The 23,355-nt window shown below is 40.4% G+C and overlaps 1 protein-coding gene across 6 annotated transcripts in view; it reads left to right on the top strand.

Annotated features, from left to right (window-relative positions):
* SEMA6D (sema domain, transmembrane domain (TM), and cytoplasmic domain, (semaphorin) 6D) overlaps positions 1 to 23,355 on the top strand; it is a 569,283-nt gene that overhangs the window by 452,440 nt on the left and 93,488 nt on the right. The window lies entirely within an intron of this gene.

Genomic DNA, 23,355 nt, shown 5'->3' with positions numbered 1-23,355 from the left:
AATTGTCATAGATTATCAGATATTTTTTATATTTGTTGAGTTTTCTTAGGAAGCCAAGTAAAAAGAGATTTTCTTTCTTAATCAACTTTAGATTTATCCTTGCATATTTCTTTAAGATTTATCTGACAGTCCCTTTCCCTCTCCCTCTCATGAAATTTCCAATATGCACTTCCCCTGGGAAATAGTTTCATAAGAGATGTGTACAAAGAATGACCTTGACTCTATTTGATTTTGAAGTGGCCAATTTTAATGTCTTTGTCTTACATCCTTTCTCATCTTTCTTTTTCCTATGTGAATAAAAATTAATGATGAAAACGTTGATGTTATAATCTCTGCCTACTAGGCTGAATTAAGATTTTTAAATGCCTTTTGGGCATTGACACCTTGGCACTGACCTGCTAAATCTACAATCTTGAAGATTTTCTGGGTGAGGGGTGAAGCTATGGAAACTGCATGAAGATCTGGCTTCTCACATTCTCTCCTGAAGGGAGGAAGTCAGAGGGAAAAAGAGAATTAGCAAAAAGCTCTTTCGAGGAAGTCAACAGAGAGAGAAACTGAAGCTCTTGCTCTGTTGGAAAATGGAGACTTTGATGGTAATAATGTTTGTGCGGCCAGGAAGAATAATGATGAGCTTATGTCTTCAGAAGGTGTGGCTAGAGTTCTTTTGTTCAAAGGAAAACCACTTGCCAACATACAGAGAGATTTTACTGTAAATGTCAAACATGCAGGAGGAGTAGAATTAGAACCCAAGTCCCTAAACAAAACATTCTTAAAGAATCCTAACAGAGAACTGTATTATTCAAAACACTATCCCAAATGAATAACCAGCCCAGATGTTTTACACAAATCCTTTAAAAGCTCTCCATGACTTCCTCACTTCCTTTCTAGTATTTCTAACACCAGCAATGAATTGACCCTTTCCCAGTCGCTATAGTCATTACATTTTTCAAATGTGATATGTAAAACCCACATGCAAAGCTATGTATTTGATGTGCCTCAAATTACAAGTAGAGCTAGTGGGTTTTTACATTAGAGTGTATTGGTATGTTTTTGCAGCATTTGAGAAGGTAAGAGACTGCAGTGTTTCCATTTAGTTAGGTATACAGGGCCCTCCCTGGTGGCACAAGGGGTTAAAAGTGCAGCACTATGAAGCTCTCTGCAGCCACTATAGCACCAGTTACATCCTTGATCAGGAAGCATACCCACATGGTGCAAAAGACCTCTCCTTTCTCACCTGCTGTTCCCCTCAGCAGTGCATTTCAGTCAAGCTGCCCTTTCTGCTCCCCACTCTGTCTCTGATGTATCTCTTGCCTCCTGCACCTCTGGACTATACCCCAGTTCTCATATGCATAAATAAATGAATCTTTAAAAAAGAGTTATGCATGCAATGATAGTGAAGGCATGGATAAATAGATGGGACTACATCAAGTTAAAGAGCGTCTGTACAGCAAAAGAGACATTACAAAAAACAAACAGACACCCCACTGATTGGGAAAATATTTTCTCACACAAAACTAGCGATCAAGAATTGATCACAAAGATATACAAAGAACTGATGAAATTCAACAAAAATAAACAACTCCATCAAAAAATGTGCAGAAGAGCTAAAAAGACATTTCTCCAAAGAGGAAATGCAGATGGCCAACAAGCATATGAAAAAATGTTCAACATCACTTGTAATAAGGGAGATGCAAATTAAAACCACAGTGAGATACCACCTCACCCCAGTGAGAATGGCACATCTTAAAACAACTAGCAACAACAAATGTTGGCGAGGATGTGGAGAAAAAGGAACTCTCCTGTACTGCTGGTGGAATGCAAACTAGTACAACCACTATGGAAAACTGTTTGGTGGTTTCTCAAACTGCTAAAAATGGAGCTCCCATATGACCCAGCCATCCCACTCCTAGGTATCTATCCAAAGGACACAAAAACATTGATATCAAAAAGATACTTGCACCCCCATGTGTATTGCTGCTTTATTTACATTTGGAAAGACATGGAAACAGCCCAAATGCCCAAAAGTAGATGACGGGATTAAAAAGATGTTGCACATATACACAATAGAATATTACTCAGCAACCAAAAAAAAAAAAAACACACACACATGCCTTTTGCAGCAACATGGGTGGAGCTGGAAAAGTTCATGCTTAGTGAAATCAAGCAGAAAGAAAAGGAAAAATACCGGATGGTTTCAATCATTGCAAGAGTATAAAGGACCAGGCGAGAAAATAATAACAATAATGAACAACTATATACCAGTGACATTTTACAGGGGTGGAATGGGGAATGGGATAAAAAACGGTGAGGAGAGGGAAGTGCACGGGACTATAGTGATGGCACACAGGTGACTTGGTGATGGGAAGCCCACAGGGATTACAACTGAGATGGAAATAGATGTAAAAATAAACTATTATCGTTTTTGTTTTTTTAAAGGTGTATATACAAAAAGAGATGGCAGCTTTGAAGCAGGGATACTGCCCTACCTTTGGCACACACACACACATACACAGAAGCAATCAGAGTAATGTGTTTGTAATTGCATTGTGTCCTCAGTCTTTGAGTTCCACCTTCAAGAGCAGCTGGATAGTGACAGCAGCATGTCAGTGGCAAATCCATTTCTGTGATTCTGTCACCCACTTTAAATTCACCACTGAAACCTAATATTAGCCAAGTCTTTATGAAAGAGCATTCATCTCAGTTTTATCTGCTAATGACAATGTTGTAAAATCAAAAAGGCCAGAAAATTCTGTTATTAGCTCATCACTCATTGTGCATCCTTCTTAGAATATATCTGCCTCTGTGTGGGCACTGACTGTGTTTAAATACATTTCAACAATGACCTGCCCCACTAGTCATTCTCTCTATATACATATTTACCTTACTTCTTAAGGTTTAATTTCTTTTGAACTTGTTTTTTAAACAAATAATATTTGAACTCAATTCAGTACATATCTTTTGAGTTCTGCTGCCCGCATGCCTTCTTTGAGCTGAGGAAAGCACAAAAGACTTTTTTCTAAGCAGATGGCATTTCACGTAGATTAAGGGAATAGGTTGTGGAAGAGAAGAAAGAGCTTACAGTAAATTGTTATTGCTCAGAAAAAAAGACATTGACTCATTGGGAATAATACAAGTTATAGATATGACAAATAAAGGATATGTATTTTAGGAATAGCAGGTAGCTGAGCTAGGATGAAACAGCTGTAGGCTGTATGTTGGAGAGAAGTAGCATCAAAAGTTATACTCCAGAAGACATTGAAGTTCAGAGTAAAGTACTCCTAGTATATTTTAAAGCAATTTTAATGATCACATGAAATGGCATGCATAAGGTATTTCATAGTGTCTGGTAGAATGTAGGTGCCCAGAAAACATCAACTCCTTTAACTTTGTGTGCAGATGGAACCTCTAAAGATTGTGAAGACACTAACAATTTCCAGAAGGAATGCTCCAAGAACATTGCTCACTGTGAGAATGGCCAGTCAGGTTTAGTAATGGAAAATTACTTTATTCCAACTTTTAAGGTGCTGAAATCTTTCTTTCCTTTTGCCCATTAAACTGTTTATTCTGACTCAATTCAGTGTCACTAGAATTGAATTACCTTATCTCCTGATCCAGAATTAATCCTGGATTGATCTCTGCAGTAACAAGAATCAGGACTTTGCTTTGTTTCATTTCCACCATAGTAATAGGGTTGGGAGCTTTGATAAGAGACATTGATATGTAAACTGGTGCTAGACCTTCTGGTGTCCAGATAGAAAAACCTATGAAACTTAGTGTCATAGAAAAGAAACATTTGGAATACAGAGATCATAGTTCTTCACCAACCTTCTCAAAACAAAATTGATCAAAAGATCTCAATGCTTCTTTGAATTTTAGGCAGCTTGTAAAATGTAATTTGAAAGCTGAATGCCTGAAACTGCCAAGATGTTCTAGTGGTCTGATGGAAGAAGAACAAGAAAGTTTGAGAGTGCAGTATCCTCCAGAAACTGCAGGCATATGGATGTAATGTTTAAACTCAGCTAACCCAGCTCTTTTGTTTGGAGATACAGCAATGAAACCCCAGGGTGTGATGCAGTTATCCACAGACACCCAGGCTTTTAGGCACATTGGTGGGATCAGAACCTGAGGTTTTTTACTTTTAGATCCATTTGTATTTTACTATGTCAGACTTTTTCATCTTTGTTGAGTTAATATTTTTCTCACACATAAGATGTCTAGAGATCAATGTTAGAACAAATCTGAAGACAAATGATAGTGGATATGTTAATAAAAATTCAAGCAAAACAGTTTAGTTTTTTCTTAACCAATGGTACAATCTGAGAATATTATTTATTTATAGCTCCTTCTTCTCAACTAACATACATTTATACCCACATAATCACAGACATAACTTCAAAATACTCATTTTATACTTATTAGGTGACTGTCTTAAAATTTATAGATACAAGCAAAACTACAAAAGAATTTTCTCTGTTTGGGTTATTTTTGAAGATCCTGCATCTCTGTTCATAGAATTCTTAGTCAGCTTCTGTGACTGTCAAGCTACATTCTAGGTAGTGGTGATTCTGCTTTAAAACTCAATAAAATAATTATCCAGTCCCAAATGTGTACTGTGATATGCACTGAACCAAGCATCATGAAGCACAGCTATAATTATTTAAAAATTTATTTATTTATACATACAAGAACTGGGGTACAGGCCAGATATGTGGGGATGAGAGGATTCATCAGAGACAGAGACTGAGTGGGGAGCAGAACAGGCAGATTGACTGAAATACACTGCTAAGGGGAGCAGCATGTGGTCAGGAGAAGTCTGCTGCACCATTTAGGTCACCTCCAAGGTGGGGGTCAAACTTATGCTGAAATGGCTTTGGATAGCTTCATCATGCTGTGCTTTTAACCCATTGTGCCACCAGGGAAGGCTCAAAAAAAATTTTTTTTTTAAGAAGCATCAAGGCCCTTCCTGGTGGTGCAGTGGGTTAAAGCTTATCACTGCAAAATAGCCTGCAGCTGCTTCAGTGTGAGTTCAATCCCTGCCCAGAGATGATTCACATGGCACAGCATGTCTTGCCCACTGCTCCCCTCAGCAGTATACTTTGTCATTCTGCTTGTTCTGCTCTCCACTCTGTCTCTGGTGAATCCTCTCACCGCCTCTGTACCTCAATTCTCTTGCATAAATAAATAAATCTTTAAAAAAAAAAAGGAGCATCAAAAGATATGGCTAACCTTTGTGTACAGCAACTAACCATTCACCCTCATTAGGGTGTGACTCTGAGAAGATCATTTAGCATCTCTGTGAAGGCACATCCTCAGGAGGAATGACATCCCTTCCTTGCTTTCAGGCTCTCTACCTTCATGACCAGGGTGTGGCTTTCCTGTGCTCTTCATAGGAACTGTGCAGGTCTGCAGTGATGAACCACTTCGTAGTAGTGGAACTAAACATCTCGTGGCAAACTTTTCATGCATTTTCTTTGTAGTTGTTCAAAGATCATCTTCAGAGCTGAGCTCCATACATCGACTCTCCAGAATGTTCACCATTTTGCACTCAGTCGCCAGAAAGATGCCGTGCTTGGCAGGCTGAGTGAATGACCCCAGCAAACACAGCCCCTGCGGAGTTCCCTCTGCAATGGCAGTGGAAGGATTGTATTTCCCTCTCCAGCTATAGTGGGGTTAGGAGGGAAGTAGGTAAAGAGTCCCAGGCTGGGTGTTTCCTAGAAGATCCTCCCTCTTCTCATAAACCTTTTATTCTTCATGATTTTAAAGCTTTACCTATCAGATACACCCATAACCATTGCTTGTATGTATTGACTTGGTGGGACTTCTTGTTTTGCTTTTTAATTTAAGCTATAATGATGAATAATTCATAGTATTTTCAATTGTTCAGTAGGATAGAAGGGCAAAGGAAAATGATTGTTCACTCTTCTTTTTCAGTTTTAGATCATCTCTTCTACTCTTAAATGTTACTACTGTTGCTTTCCATCTTTCCTTTTCCATCCTTCCTGCCTTATCTTCCCTCTCCTATCTTTATTCATTTTATTTTTTTTTTTTTAGTTCTCCAGTCTTTCTCCCATTCTGCAAATTTTTCAGGGAGCCAGAACAACATGTGGGCAAAGAGTCACCTCATGGTTAGTGTGGGTGTAGGAAAACTTTGCCTAGAATAAACATTTTCTCCTTAAGAAAAGTATCCCAGGTGACTAGCAGTACTCATCAGCATCACATCAGTTTTAGCATATTTTTCAGATGAAGATATAACCTTAGGGAATTAAGTTTGGCAATCACATAGTCAAGAGGATCAACAAAGAGTTCCAGAGCTCTGCCTGTTGTTAGGTCATGTGCCCCAGTTCTTAGATTGTAAATATTGCCATCCTAAAATTAGGTGCTTGTCGATAACAAATGAATGGCCCTCATGGCATGGGAATTCAGATTTCCAAAACATTTATACCTACATTTTCAGCCAGCAGCTAAAGAAATTTTATATGACACCTTTTTCTGAACTTACAAAAATACTTTTTTAAAAGCAAACTCCTACTTAAATGTCCTGCTTTAACATTATCTGTTTCTTCACTGTGTGATGAGAATGCAGGAAGGGACAGCAAGAAGTAGAACAGTTTTCCTGCTTCAGGAAGTTGGGCCCAGACATGTCTCCATATATAATGGTAAGGCCAATGCACTGAGAAAAATCCCCACCTTACCCTTGTGAAGTAATTGTACTAGGAATTATATTTAGCGCCAGCCTGGCTCAGGCAAAAGTGTGACATTTAAGGAATAATGCCATACTTAGTCACCAACTCCTTTATTTTCATTTAAGAGCAGAATTAGGAAGGCTACACCTAAGAGAATGCTTTTATGGGTACATGGGGAATCACTGGTGGTTTTGTGGTGTGCCAGCTTGTGTGCTGACCTTGTAATTGTCTTCTCCATGACATCATTCTCCAAAAAATACCCCATAGTGGAAAAAAAAATAAAGGGTGCTTCGGAACATGGTACATCCTATAGGTTTGTGGCATCTTTCTGGAGTAGAGGAGCAAGGCAGAAATAAGGAACACCAGTATATCCACCCTTAATGTGCTGAGCACAATGCTGATTTTTTATGCTCTTACAGGATTATTTTTCTTAGAGCTATAACAATACAGCTAAATTATGCTCACTTGTGAGAATTCTTGTTCCTCTAGCTTGCGCACCCTAGTCTCCTCATGTGCTTATCACCTGAGAAGCAAACAAAACTCAACGTGAATGTATTTTCAATATTTGGGATCAAAAGTGCTTCCTAAAATACTATCATCCTCACATGTCCTTCTGTGGGCCAAACATGGTACCAAGTAGCTTGGCTAACTCCCCTGAGGCTGCCATGCAGAGAATGACCCCCAGCTTTCAGGAGGGACCACTCACAGGCACTCCAATCAGTAGTCCTCCCTGGCTGAGCCCAAGAGCATGGCAGCCAGTTGTCCAACAAGCAGATGAAGAAGCCTCCAGAGTGGTACAGCGCCTCGCTTGCCAGTCACCCCAACCTTCAGTTCTTTACAGCTAAAGCACCAAAAATTATGGAGCCGCCAGCCATTCCCTCCCACACCCTTTCCACATTCCTGACCCACAGAATCTTCCAGCATAATCCAACAATTGTTTTACACCACTGCATTTGGGGTTCATTTATTATAAAGGGAGAATAAGTGCAAGGTTTTCCATCATCATCATTAATGAACTTGTCATTCTGATGCTTTCATTTTCTGAAACACTAAATGACTGTGCGGAACACTGGGAATATTTATGCAAACTGTATGCACGCCTTACATAGTCTAATTTCATGCAGAGCTACAATTATTCTCTTTCACATCCAGCGTCACACTTCACAGATGGTTGCGTGAAGAGGGCTAATGCCATAGACTGGGTGAGCTCCATGAGAGCCCAGGCATCTCCATCAACTGTGACCTTGAGGGATGTGTCCATGCTCCCGGGGGCCCACTTGGACAGACTCCAAGAAGAGTCCTACTCTCTTTACTCTTACCTGATCTATTCTTACATTTGGAAAGTTAAGTCTTCTTAAACAAATGCAGTTAATGGAAATTTGCTTTGGTAAATTGAAGGCCTTAGTAGTGTAACTTTATGGGATATTTCTTTAGCATCTAAATTACCCAAAACTGTAAGTTATACTGAAATTCCAGTGACTTCATCCCCCTTTTCATGTACCTTGTTGCTTAGAATATATTGCATTAAAACAATTACCTAAAACAATGCTCAGTATGAATGGCTCACCAATAACTCGAATCAGTTTGTTCTGTGTCATACTACAAATATCTAGTTGATGTAACACTGGAAAAATGTTAAGACTAAAATGAAATCTGACCTGTTCTAAGCCTGGCCTTGGTCAAACTAATTTTGCACTCCATTGTTTATAACGGGTACGCTACTCTGAAACCTTATGTATAAAGAGCTGGGTAATAAATGGCCTCTATTCTGCTCCTAGCTGTTTGCTCTGGTTTCATACATCTCAGAAATTACAAAATCAATGAGATAAATGCCACCCTGCCTCCCATTCACCTCTCTCTGAATCTCTACTTTAAGAACCAAAAGCTTGTTTGAACGCTCTGCAGATTGGGAAGGAGCGATCTCTTCCAAAACCTTCATGCCATTGTTCCTTGGCTTAATGAGCAGCTTCCTTTTCCTGGCCTCTCTTCCAGTGCTCCCTCACCCACAGCCCTTACTTTCTAGCAGGAATAATTAGAATTCAATTCTCATTCTAACCTTCTTTTGTTCTGCATCACTCTTTATTTCTAAAAAAATCAAATATAAACTTTTGAAAATTATCAATATAGATTCACTAATCGTTATTATGCTTCCTTGGTTTTGTTCATGCCCTGATATCTCTTTTCTTTCTTGTTGCTGAGTCGTTTGAAAGTAAGTTGGCAGAAGCATCAGTGATTCCACCCCTGACTATTTGGGCATGTAGCTCCTTAGAACAAGGACATTTTAAAAGCATCTCCTTTTGATGTCCTCCCTGGTATCCTTCCCTCGAACAAATGGAACCCTCACCCTTCCTTTGAGCCTACCCTCCTCCCTTTCTCACACCTTTATCTTAGTATCTCTAATGTGTGCACTTGCATAGAGTTGTTTCTAAAATGGTTTCTTCTTGATTAGTTTCAGAGCTCTTCAGGGAAAGCTCTGTTCTCTTCCTCAACAGTGCCTGGCCCTGTGCTTGGCATAGCGTGCCTGTTTCTTATCTGTTAGCCAAATGCATGAATGGTTTCCTGCTCAAAGCCCCTCATCCCCTTGATCATCTGCCATGCCCACCATGACACTCTGTAGATGGCCAGTCTCATCTCCATGGCTACTATGCAGAACTTTTACCGCCCTCTTCCCCCAGCCTGGCTTGAATTACTACCAGAAGATGTTCTAACTTGTCTTTGCATGTATCTGTCAGTTCCTCTTTCAACTTCCTTGCTTCACACCATAGCTGTCCTTTTCTTTTTTTTAAAAAAAAAAAAAAACAGGTTTTTGTTTAATGTTTGTTGCTAAAGTGCTTTTCTATATTTTTTAAGATTTATTTACGTATGCATAGAAGAACTGGGGTACAGACCAGAGGTGCAAATTTGAGGGGATTCACCAGACACAGAATGGGGAGCAGAACAGGCAGATTAACCAAGTACACTGCTGAGAGGAACAGCGGGTGGGTCAGGAGAGGTCTGCCATGCCATGTGGGTCACCTCTGGGACGGGCATCAAGCTCATGCTGCAGTAGCTGCAGATAGCCTCATAGTGCTGTGCTTTACCCCCTTGTGCCATCAGCATGGCCCCATGTCTGTCCTGTTCTTCTCAGTTATTTCAGAGAAAAAGACATCTTCTTTTGCTGAGCAACAGTTGGGTTGCAGTAGTCCCCTGTTTGTTCAGTTCCCAAAGCACACTAAGTTCTTTCATTTATCCTGCCTCTTTGAGCAGGTTATCCCAATTTTCCTAGCACTACTCCAACTGGAGAAATTCTACACACCTTTCAAGATCTTGAAAGGGCATATTCACTCAGAAACATTCCTGGAGTAACAACTTCTCCTCTTCACTACCCCTAAACATAAAGCAGAGTTAATGGATGCACTTCCCCTGCTCCCTTAACCTTCCATAAACACCTTTACAGAATATTCACTATGTTGCATGGTGAACACCTGTTGAGGACCTGTCAGACTCACTGCTCGATGAGTTATTGGGGCTTCATTTGTCTTACACACACTTGTGCCATCCCCACCATGAGACCAGAGTGTATTAATGAGGCACAAACCGTATACCTCAAGTTTTTTGAGCAAGAAGGGTATCTTTCCATGTGTCTGTCCTTGCCTGTTGAGCCTCGTATCTGAATAAAGAAAGCCACTGAGACATGGGGAGGTTTTACTTTAATGATGTCTTGCTAATATTGTACATTCCTTTGAAATATGGCGGCGCACATTTCTGTCCATATGTTGAACACAAGAAAAAATCTGAAAGGATTGAAATAGTTAAGGAATTGAAGTTTGAAGGAAAAAAAGCACTCTCCTGTGCTTCCTTTCTGTCGTAAATACACACTTAAGTGCCTCCTTCTCTTACTAATTTATAAAGACCTCTAAAAAATTCCCAAGTTCAGTGATTTTCTTGTGGCTCTGTTTTTTTTTTTTTTCTCCCGCTCTGTTAGTTACTAAGCATTAGCCAATCCAATTTTTTGTAAAAAGAAATATTACACAGTAGTGTTTTATAAGGATTTTGGTTTCCATTTAATTACTTTCAATAAGTACATTGTGTAAACCAAGTTTGCGGTCTTGAGAAAACAATGCTATTGTCGAGATGATAGCTTTGGATTTAGATTATATTTTGATAATGGAATATAGGAAAAAATGCCTTTGTGTTTTATTCCATTTTCAAAGAAATTGGTGGTAGGTTTTTTCTTCTAATTTAAACATTTCCCTGCAGTGTTGATAACTCAAAGCAAATCTCATTATACACAGTGCATAAGAACTAGAAAATGATGCTGAATTGAGTCAAAAAATGAAGCTGAGTAGTTTCAGCTAGATAGGATAGCTGTTCTAAGAATGTTGTGAAATACCTACCATTTTGATTGTCACTACACTAGATAATGTAAGCAAATAAGTTAACTGTCAGAAATGGTCTGTGTTCTCAATGGTTAATAGACAATTGTGGACATAGTTCAAATTATAAAATAATGCAACTTAGTACTTTTTCACTTGGCAAGGGTATCAGAAATATAGATGGGATCTATAGGTAGTGACACTGTGAGGCATGTCTAAGACCTTAGAAAAGAAACATGAACACATAAGCAGTAAAGGGGGTGGGGGAGTTTTGAATATCAAGGAGGACTTCAGACCAAGACAATTTGGGGGCTTGAGGAATAAATCAACCTGAGCGGAGTAGTGGTTGAGAATCGAAAAGAACATATTTGGAGCTTAGAGGTGGAACGGTTAGGTTAACAAAGTCAGGAATTGGGACAGTGGGGTCCGAGTTGTCACTAAACCAGCGAGACAGTCCTGTCTTTTAATACCACAAAGGATGGATTGAGCTGGGAAACACTGTTGGCAGGAAGAGCACTTCAGGGCTATTATAGTACTTTAAATTTGAAAACCTAGTGGTGGTAGCAATAAAATGGAATCAAAAGATGTAAATGATGAAGCTATAAGGCTTGGTAGCTGGGTCTATATAAGGACAGGCAAGAGTGAAGGAACTTGAATGACAGGAGGAATATGGTACCAGTGCACCCAGTTGAACAGCAAGTTGGATAGTTCTGCCTTGCAGACAAGTGTGTAATTATACGTTTGCAAAAATAACAAGTATTACTGAACAATTGCTATACACCAGGTATTCTGCTAATAATAATAGCACACATTTATATTGGGACTACTGCCTGCCAGGTACTCCTAAAATCCTTACCTATACGAAGACATTAATCATTCCTATGTGATATCATACCATACAAAACCCTTACATTATCCCTACATGATTATCCATCTCCATTTTACTTGGAAAGAAACAGAGGCACGGAGAGGTTAAGTGACTTGCCAAAGGTCACAAACAATGCCAAGATTCAAAACTAGGCAGCCTGGCTCTAGAGCCTGAATGCGTAGCTCCTCTGTGTACTGCTAAGCATTTTATATTCCTTCACGAATCACACCAAAGCAAAGCCTAACAATAGTGATTAATTACTTTCCTGGTCATCCCCATTTTAGGTAGCAGAGGCTGACTCTTAGAATACAAATTGCTGAAGAAAATGCCCTCAATTGGTTGTTGGCCAAATAGACCATAAAAGTTAGTGTAGAAAGGATGTCACCTAGAGCACCCTGGTGGTGCAGGGGTTAAGTCTCAGCCCTATCAGGCTACTTCCAGCCAGGGTGACCTGAGTTCAACCCCAGCTGACCCACAAGGTGCAGCAGACCTCTCCTGTCTCACCTTTGCTCCCCTCAGCAGTGTATTTCAGTCAGTCTGTCTGTTCTGCTCCCCACTCTGTCTCTGGTGAATGCTCATACCCTCACCTCTGGCCTACCCCTGATCTCATGTATGCATAAATAAAAAAATAAATCTTAAAAAAAGTCAACCACCTGGCATAGAGTAAATGATGAGGAACATGGGGTTAAATTCTAAATTTTAAGAAAAGTGTATGCCAATAATTCTTTAATTAATTTGACATAATTATATTACTGATGTAATATAATTTTATCACCAACTTGTATTAAAATGTTTATCGGCAATCCTGAGTACATATATTAATGACATCAATAAAATCATTTGGGCCAAGTTTTATTTTCCTAATTGCATCAGCCTCTCTTTCTGGTTAAATAATGATAATTATATAACATTAATATGAAAATTTCACTCAATTTAAGCTGCTTTTTATTTTTCTACTCTAGGCGATGTATTAATAATTATCAGAATAATTCAGTGCAACATAATAAATATGACCTAATAATATTTAATCACATTAATAATGTAAGTGGCAAAAATTAAGTGACATTCAGAAATGTTCCTACAATTTTAACAAATTGGTCGGCTTATCAGAAAGACAAGGAACTTTTTCAAATGGGGTTTTTATTGCAAGCCAACTCTTTCAGCTTCTGATGCCAGAGGCAGAAAGATTCGTCATCTCCCTGGTTGCTGTCGAAAACACAGGAGGACCACTTCTGCGTGTTTCATCGGGTCCTGAAAGACATATGTCCCTAGACTGGCAATCTTCCCTCACCCCCCAGGAAGCCCCCCGATGGCCAGCTACCCACCCAATTGAGCCACATCTCTCCAATTACTCTTTGCAAAGGCAAAAGGAACTAAATTATTTGCAAGAATAAAATCTGTACCCACTCACGAGGAGCCTTAGGCTAAAAATCTGTTGTATACTTTTCTTCTTTCTGAAATAATATTAAGCTCAGGCATATATAATTATACAGGCTGTGAAGGATGAGAAAATATAACTCAATTATCTCTTCACAAACCTCAACTGAAATTGACAGAAGTCAACATGAGCAGAGAACACATCTCTACCTCCCCTTTTCCCTCTCCAACTTAACCCCTGCCTTCACATGGCTGTCTCCCAGAATCCACATCCAGAATGCTGCCTACAAGCCTGTCACAAAAAGACTGGACTGGTCCAGAAAGCATGCAGTGGTAGATGTCACGTTCAATCCAGGAATAAGTTTGCAGGGAAAGCTTGTTCTAATGTGGTGGCAACATTGTCAGCTTCGTAAGCAGCTATAAACCAGCCCAGTCTACAAGGCAAAGCCAGCTCTACTCAAGAACTTGTCGAAATGGGAAAAGAAGGAAGGAGCTGTCATGTGGAAAATAAGAGAAGAGAATTAGCACCAGGATAGTTGAGAAATGAAAGATAATGAAAAGAAACCAAGGAGGAAATTTCCCAACTAGCCTGATGCCTGGAGAAATGCCCTTCTACCCACATAGGACACTTGCAGGCATTTTGGAGAAAAGTCTCCATGGAAGAATAGCCCTGAGTTGCTGTTTCTTAGGATGTCTGCAGACTGAACCCGCTGGGCGTCGCTTTCTCAAGTGAGTGTTTCTGTCTGGACTCCTCTGCTTTTCACATCACTGTCTCCTATCTGGTTCAGCCTTTGTTTCCTCTCCTCAGTCCCCAGACACTCTGTAGCTCTCCCTGTGCAGCCTAAGGCACGTGCCCAAGCTAACACTGGCTGCTGGGGAACAGCACAGATGCGCACAGGCACAGGAACCTATCTAAGGTGAAATAGGGAAAATGTGCCTGTGGGGGCAGATTCATTTCCAACTAAAAACTCAGTGTGTCAGTTTCAACAAACAACTGTAGAATTATTTTCTTTTTTAAAAGATTTATTTGTTTCCAGAACTGGGGTGAGGTGCAGGGGCTTCACCAGAGACAGAGTGGGGAGCAGAACAGGCAGACTGACAAGGTACACTGCTAAGGGGAGCAGCGGGCGGGTCAGGAGAGGTCTGCTGTGCTGTGTGGGTCACCTCATGGGCAGGGGATTGAACTCGCACTGAAGTGGCCTCAGCCAGCTTGCAGTGCTGCGCCCTACCCTGTTGCGCCTCCAGGGAGGGCCTGAGGGTTATTTGCGTATCTCCAAAATGTCCTGAGGCTTGGCTTTTTTTTTCCTGCGGGCAGGAGACTGGGTAGGAAGAGTGGGAAGGAAAAAAAGAGATTCCAGAAAGACGGTCTGATTCCTCAACCACCATCACCACCACCACCATCATCATCATCAGAAAACACGAGGGCCACACCAACTTCTGAAATTTGACTTGAATAAAGCTTGGTGTACAGATAGCTCCATTCATGTTGGAAATGTCATCTATGATTCTTGGAGGAAGAGAATAACTTCAGGTTCCCACCACTGTGTCACTTTTGCCTGCTGTTGGCTGGCCAACTGCCTTGGCTTTCTCTGACCTGACTTGTAACCGCTGTGGTGAGAAGGGTGAGGATTCGGCTTAGAACTATTCAGGATCATGTGTTAGACTTTGTCTTTTAGGCTAGAATGTTAAGTTACATCTTTAAGAGCAGCATGGTCCGACCAAATGCCAGCTGGGCAGGCTGGGGCTCTTGCAATCTCAGAAGTGCTGTGTGTGCCATGTGCGTGTGGATTAGGGGGTGCTAATTATAGAAGCAGACTGTGGAAGTGACACTGTTTTGCAGCTGCCCCTTTATTAAGGATTCAGTGTGCCTCTGTGTTCCTTCCCCCAGAAGTGGGGATTCCTCTTATTAGAGGGGTTAGCAAATAATTAGTACCTGCCAACTTCTAGGTCTCTAGAGGACCTCCTGGCTTGGTGATCTGGGTGAAGATGAAGGGTGGGCCTCCAGATGAGCAAATAAGGCAGACTGAGTTACAGCACAGCACATCATACAGAACATAGAGCTGGAGTCAGGGCTTCTCACCAGGGACTGGCCACAGCTTCACAGTACTATGAAACCGTTTCTTAGATAATTTGGTTTTGGCATTATCAACTCTATTACCTCCTAGTTAGCCTGTGTAATTTAGATTGATTTAATTCTCCAGTTTGTTTTTTTTTTTTTAAGATTTATTTATTTACACATATAAGAACTGGGGACAGGCCAGAGGTGCAGGGGGTGAGAGGATTCAACCAGAGACAGAGTGGGGAACAGAACAGGCAGATGTAATGAAATACACTGCTGAGGAGAGCAGTAGGCAGATCAGGAATGGTCTGCTGTGCCATGGGGGTCACCTCCCTGTCTGGTGATTGAACTCAAGTTGCAGTGGCTGAGGATAGCTTCATAGCACTGTGCTTTAACCCGGTGCACAACCAGGAAGTGCCCTAATTCTCCAGTTTTCCAATTTTTCTCCATAACTTCTGTTATGGGCTGAACTCTGTGGCCCCCAAAATTGTGATGAATTTGAATTCAATGAAGTCCTAGACCCTATCACCTCAGAAGCCGAATAGATTTGCAGATAGGCCCTTTTAAGAAGCAATTAATTTAAAATGGGCCTTTAACGTAGGCCTTAATTCAATATGACCATTGTCCTTGTAGGAAGAGGAAATTTGGACACATTGAGAGATACTAGGGGCACACAGAGAGAGCCTGTGTGAGGACATGGTGTGAAGGGAGCTGTATGCAAGCTAGGAGCAAAACCTCAGATGAAATCACACCTCCTGGCACCTTGATTTTGTATTCCCAGCCTGCAGAAATGTGGAAAAAAAAATTTGTTGTTATTGAAATCACCCACTCTGATATTTTGTTACAGTAGCTTTAGCAAATGAATATACTCCTCTCTGTAAAAGGAGTCAATATTAGTTAGTATTGTGTTATGCTGCATAGAGAGAACATCCAAAAGAATGACAGGTTACAAATGACAAGCACTTATCTCTTACAGCAACTCCACAGTCATCAGGACCCAGCCCCCATCTAATTTTTCATTTCACTGTCCCAGCGCTGGCTTCCATGATGATCCTGGCTCATTTGCCCTCAGAGCCATTCCTCAGAGCCTGTTCCCTGATCTGGCCTGCACTGCAGGGAAGCTGTTCCTGTAGCTTGTGTTTCCCTGGCTCCTAGGATCCTTGGTTTTCAGCTGCATTTAGTCCATGGGAGGCTTTGACCAGAGCTCAGAGTTGGGAGCACGGGAGGAAGGAGAAATCCCTGTGCTGTCCCTCTGGAGCACATGTGTTTCTCTTGGGCTTGAGCTCCAGCAAGAACAGGTGCACGGGGTTGCAGCCTGAGGTAGCTCTGCCCTTGTGCTCCAGCGTCATGGCCTCCTTCTGCCTGCCAGGGTGGCTCATCTCCAAGAATGGTGATAGCACCATTCTGTTTGGCTTCTCAGCTTTTCCAATATCTGTGCAACAATTCTCTGCCTTGAATCCAATCAGTGCTAAATACAAAGTGTGGTTTTGTTTTCTGGTTAAACCGCGTCTGCTGTAACTTCCATTCTCTGCATAACCTCACTATCCAAGCAAGCTGCTGGAGCAACTGCTGTCATATCTAGTTCTAAGACAGAAGAAAACGGAAATGAAGAATGAAAGGGTCTAATTTCTTGAGTAAGTCAGCTCTTGTAAGCAGCCTTTTTGAAAAGCACATACATATCTGCCAATACCTCACCAGCCAAAATGTAGTCACATAACTGTCTAGCAGCAAAGGAAACTAAGAAATGTAATCTATTAGCTGGACACAATAAATAGGTTAGATTGTTACAAGATATTGAGAAACAAGAATATTGGATGACAAAGAGCTGTTTCTGCTGCTGTTTCTTTAAAAAAACACTTCCCCCCTCTATGTTTGACTCCTTTAGTATTAAACTCAGTGGGATCTTAAAGTTTAAGGACTACTAGTCCAATATTGGCAATCTTAAATTTTTCAAACAAGCAAAAGATGGACACTTATAATTTGTGCAAATGTGGGAATTCGGACATTAAGTTGTTCCTCTTGTCAAAGTTAAATTGGCTCTGATTTTCAATTCTGTGCGACAGTTGAGACCAGGATACTAATTACATTACCCTTCTAATCCCAAATTGCTTGAGAAGTCGTGTGGAATAAAAAATTAGTGTGGAATTTTAGAGCCATGAAGGCTAGAATACTATTTAGATAATCTGAAATACACTTTGCACGTTACAATTGCAATTGCTGCACCACAAGTAACCATAAAACTTCTTTTTATTTATTTTTATATATCTGTTTACATTATTGTTCATTTTGGAACAATGTTTACTTCTCAACCAGCATCACCATAGTCCCCCACATTCCTGCCTCCTTCTGCCCCCCCATAGGATCTCTCTTATTTATAATTGTCTGTTTTTGTATTGTAATAACAATATACTTTTTCTTTTCCCCTGTTTCATTTGGTTCTATTAAATTCCTCCTATAAGTGAAACCATTCAATATATTTCTTTTTTCTTCTGGCTTATTTCACTGAGGATAATTCCTTCCAGCTCCATCCATGCTGTTGTGAATGACATGAGTTTTTCTTTTTTGATTGCTGAGTAATATTCCAGTGTGTGTGTGTGTGTGTGTGTGTGTGTGTGTGTGTGTGTGTGTGTGTGTGTGTGACATCTTGATCCATTCATCTAGTTTGGGGCATTTCAGTTGTTTCTAGGATTTACCTACTGTAAGTAGTGCTGTAAGTAGAGGTGCATGTATCTTTTTGAATTAATGTTTTTGTGTTGCCAGAAGTGGAATTGTTAGGTCATATGGTAGCTCCATTTTTAGTCTGAGGAATCTCCATACAGCTTTCCATAATGGTTGTACCAGTTGGCATACCAACTGAGTTCCTTTTTCACCATATCCTCACCAACATTTGTTGTTACTTTTTTGGATATATGCCATTCTCACTGGTGTGAGGTGGCATCTCATTGTGGTTTTGATTTGCATTTCCCTGATTTTGAGCAATGTTGAGTATTTCTTCAGATGCTTGTTGGCCATTTTTAATTCCTCTTTGGATGTGTCTTTTAAGTTCTTCTGCCCATTTCTTGACTGTTTTTTTTTTGTTTGTTTGTTTCATTTTTGTTGCTTCAAGTGAGCTCTTTGCATATCCTTGTGATAATAAAACTTCTAACTTGAAATAAATATTTATTTTCTATTATGGTTCTATTGCTAGGCTGAACTTAAATAGGGAGTTCTCTCTTGAGGTGTCTCATAGGGTCGTCAATGGTGGGTGAGGTTTTAATCCTTTGGAGATTCTGCTACACTGAGAGTTATGAAAACCCATTCTCCTGACTATGAGTGGGAGTTGGTTAGAGTCTGTTGACTATATTGCTTATGTGTGGCTTCTCCCTGAGGCTTGTGCTTCTAACAGCATTGGGATGTTTCAAAGAGAGAACATCCCAAGAGACCCAGGCAGATGCTGTTAAAGACCCTGTTGACCTTTCCTTGAGATTTTCCAATGTCACTTTAGCCACATCTACAGATTCAAGGAGTTGGGGAATATTAGCCTCCATATCTTTTTTTTTTTAAGATTTATTTATTTATTCATACAGAGCTGGGGTACAAGCCGAGGTGCAGGGGCGGTGAGAGGCTTCACTAGAGAGAGAGTGAGGAACAGAACAGGCAGAGTGAGGAACAGAACAGGTACACTGCTGAGTGGAGCAGGTCTCCCACGTCATGTGGTCACCTCCAAGGTTGGGGATCAAACTTGAACTGAGGTGGCTGCGGCCAGCTTGCAGTGTTGTGTCCTAACCCATTGCACCACCAGGGAGGGCCAGCCTCCATATCTTAATGAGAGAATGGCAAAATCACATTATGGGATGGGGGAATAGAAAATACTCTTTAGAAAATACAATTTGTTGGGCCTCCTGGTGGTGCAAGAGGTTAAGTCTCAGCACTATGAAGTTATACTCAGCCACTACAGTACAAATTTGATCCCCAACCAGGGAGTTGACCCACATGGTGCAGCAGACCTCTCCTGCCTCCCCCAGTGCTCCCCTGAGCAGTGTATTTCAGTAGATATGCCTGTTCTACTCCCTCTCATCTTCTGGTGAATCCCCTCACTTCCTCATCCCCACACCTGTGATTCTTGTACACATAGATAAATAAAATAAATGTAACAACAACACAAAAAAAAAAAACTAAAAAGAGGGGCCCTCCCTGGTGGTACAGTGGGTTAAAATGCAGCTCTACGAAACTAGCTGCAGCAGCTTCAGTGTGAGTTCTATCCCAGCCAGGGAGCTGACCCACATAGCAGAGCAGACCTCACCTGTCTCGCCCACCGCTCCCCTCAGCAGTGTACTTTGCCAATCTGTCTCTGGTAAATCCTCTCACCACCCCAGTTCTGCACCTATGGCCTGTACCCCAGTTCTATATGCATAAATAATTAAATCTTAAAAAACAAAAAGGATTTTTATAAAAGAAAATATGATTTGTCATTTTTACTAAATGCCAAGAGATAGGAGGCCACTTCTCTGTGACCTGAGTTTACATGCCTTTTCTCTCTAATCCCAGTATCTTCTACTCTTAAATGAGATAATTAAGCAAGATACATCTTTATAGTTTATTCACACTGAAAACATTCAATGTTTGACTTATTGTGAACATTGACATCTGTATCTATCTAGCTGTAGGTTTTTCAAAACCAAGAATGGTATAAAAGGAAAAGGCTTAAATTACAAGCTATTCTCATGATGTAGCTTTTAGACAGAGAAAGTAAGAAATTAGATGATTAAAGACTTTTCACAAAAGCACACCATGTTTGAAAGCTGTAGAGCAGCAAAGAAGCATTATAATTCCACTAAATTAAAAACCTCAATAGAAAAAGGGAGTGTGAAAATGGGGAGTATCCTTTCTCAATGAGAACTACCCTGTGAACATTAATTTTCTCCTGCAAATCACAAAGTATTTGACACATTCACTAGCCTAAGGTTTTACTCTTTTCTTTTTATTGGAGAGGTACCACTGGCACAGAGAACATAATTTTGCCATAGAAAATTAGAGCTGAAGGGGACCTCAAGGTCATTTTACCCAATGCAGTAATACAGGACAGAAGAGCACAAATTATATACACCCACTGAGATCATAATCTGGAGATTAAGTGATTTCCCCCAGCATCAAACAGTGAGTCAGTGACTGAGCAGAGCAAGAATGTGAAGTTACCAACTTTTCAGCTTCAGACTAGCAAAAGTCTCTTTCTTTCTCCCTGATAGTCAAAAATGCTTTATGATTTTCAAATGTGTTACATCCCTTTTTCCTTCCACTCCTCCTTCCCTCTTCCTCTCTCAACATTTTCTCATGAATCTAGGACTTACCAGAGAGAACTATATAGATTAGTTGATTTGATGTTTATATCAGCCTTCCTGTGCTGCTAGTTCTGTTGTCCACATTTTACACCTGAGGGAAACGAATGTTTGCAAATTAAGAGCCTGCCAAAGAATATGTAACTAATGAGCCCAAAGTGCCACAGATGGCTATGGTGAAGTACTGATTTCTATTCCTAACTTTTCTTAAGCACCCTTCACTGTCCCTTTTAGTCATCATTGCTCTAATGATTAAGGTTTGTTGAGTCGTTTCTGTATGTTGGGTACTGTAACTTTTAATATTTTATTTGTCGCAACAATAGTGATATTGTTTGGTAGTTACATTGTATGGTATTGTATATTACTGGGGCTATCATTAGCCCCACTTCACATCGGTAAACTGAGGCACAAAGAAGTTAAAGTAAGTCCTCCCAAATTATGATGCAACTAAAGATTAGAACCAGGGGTAAGAGTCATGATGTCTGACATCAGATTTCAACTAATCATGAAGTATATTCTGAAATCCTCAGATCCTGGTTCTCTGACTCTTGAAAAATCAGTGTTCTATCTTTTGAAAAATATATTTCTAGACTCTTGAAAAATAAGTATTTCATATTAAAAATATTTCCAGTGTAATAAAGTGTCTAATTATATACATAGAATTAACTTTATATTTGTTGCAGCTGCAAATAAAGGTGTTTTGACTACACATATGGATATATAATTTTATATCCTTATTTTATATGTATTTACATTTTTATATAATATAATTTTAATTTTACTATAAATTCAGTTGATATGAAATTGAAAACTTTGAATTGAGAGCCTGAAAATCCAGATCTGGGCTGAACTCTGCCTATTAATGCCTATTAATGCTGTGTGACTATGAAGGAGTTCATCACCCTCTTTGGGCAACTGGGTGACTTATATATAAAATAAAGGAGTGGTGAAAGTGGTCTTGAAGATGACTCTAAGACCAAAAAAAAGTGGGGGGCGGGGGAGAGGATTGTTCATCTGTACTTTCTGGTTGAGAAATACTGAAAATACTTCTTTGGCCTTCCCAAGTGAGTCCCTCACATTTCAATGGAAAAAAGAAAGAGCCTGTGAAATGCAAACTGCCCCAGCCACTATGGAAAGCTTGTGGAGTTTCCTCAAAACACTGAAAATGGAGCTACCATATGATCCAGCTACTCCAATGCCAGGAATCTACCCAAAGGACACAAAAACACTAGTTTGAAAGGAAACCTGCACTCCTATATTTACTGCAGCACTACTGACGAGAACCAAGATATGCAAATGACCTAAATGCCCCAAATCCAACAAATGGATTAAAAAGAGGTGGGATACTACTCGCAATCAAAAAAAGATAAACTCATGCCATTTGTCAATTGTGGCAATATAGATGAAGCTAGAAGGGAACATTCTAAGCAAAATAAGTTAGAAGGAAAAGACATATTGGGTAGCTTCACTTACATGTGGAATATTGAGAAACCAAGCAAAGGGTCAGGAAAAAGACAAAACGTACAAGCTGACCATAGATCTGAGACATCCAGCAGGGGCTGGGAGGGAGGGGGTTCAGAATGGTGGAGGCAAGAGCACAAGGGACTGTGGTGATGGTCACAGGTGCTGTGGTGGTGGGAGAGCGACAGGGACTGCACCTGAGGAATACTGCCCCAAATTAACAATTATGTAAGAAAATGTTAAAACACATACACACACACACACACACACACACATAAGAAAGAGCCTGGTCTCCCAGGAGCTCCACTCTGGCTGTTCAGCAATGTTTCCATCTTCCTGCTCTTTCTCAGCCTTGCCAGAAAGGCAACACCATAATTTTATCCTGACTTCACAACTTCCCTTTCTTCTCTTCAAAGTGTTTTATGAAACGTGTGTGTGTGTGTGTGTATTTAATTCACTAAAATTCAGCTTTCCTATAAAAAATTCTGCAAATTTGAGATTAAATTTTGCAGATGTTGACATACCTAATGGAAACGTAGTTATAACAGTCACAAATAGTATACCTGTAAGATTCAGGCACATTTCCCAATCCTTAGCTAGTTGATCCTCATGCCAATGCTGGCATTCATAGAGGAAAAATTCAGTAGTAAGATGGTTCAAATTATTTTCCTCAGGAGTGGCTACCTAAGTTGTCTCATATTTTCAGGCAGTTAAATGGCAGAAATGGTCCTTAAAGAGTCAGTGAATCCAGGGCCTTCTCTGGTGGTGCAATGAGTTAAAGCTCAGCACTATGAAGCTAGCCACAGCCCCTTAGCACAAGTGCCAGTTCTGTCCTAGGCCAGGGAGGAGACCCACATGGCGTGACAGATCTCTCCTGACCTGCCCGCTGCTGCCCTCAGCAGTGTACTTTGTCTGTCAGCCTGTTCTGTTCCCCACTCTGTCTCTGGTGAATCCTCTCATGACCCCTGCACTTTTGGCCTGTACCCCCGTTCTGCATATACAAATTTTAAAAATATGTAATAAAAAAGAGTCACTGAATCCAATATGAGTCTTGGTCTCAAGGAGAGCTTGAGTAAGGGCCCGAGAATCACGAGGTATTCCCAACCATGGAATTGTCCCACTCGCATGCATGAGACCTTGGATTGGATCTCATCATGATTCTATGCTGGAGTGCTATCCAGGGTGAGATTGTGGAAACCAACTTCCTCTCTCTGTAACAGAATGTAAAAATTTGCTT

The sequence above is a fragment of the Condylura cristata genome, unplaced genomic scaffold, assembly GCF_000260355.1.
Source record: "Condylura cristata isolate star-nosed mole 26May11 unplaced genomic scaffold, ConCri1.0 scaffold00023, whole genome shotgun sequence".
Taxonomy (NCBI): domain Eukaryota; kingdom Metazoa; phylum Chordata; class Mammalia; order Eulipotyphla; family Talpidae; genus Condylura; species Condylura cristata.
Note: the sequence above shows the minus strand (reverse complement) of the source record. Positions and strands in the feature narration are given on the sequence as shown.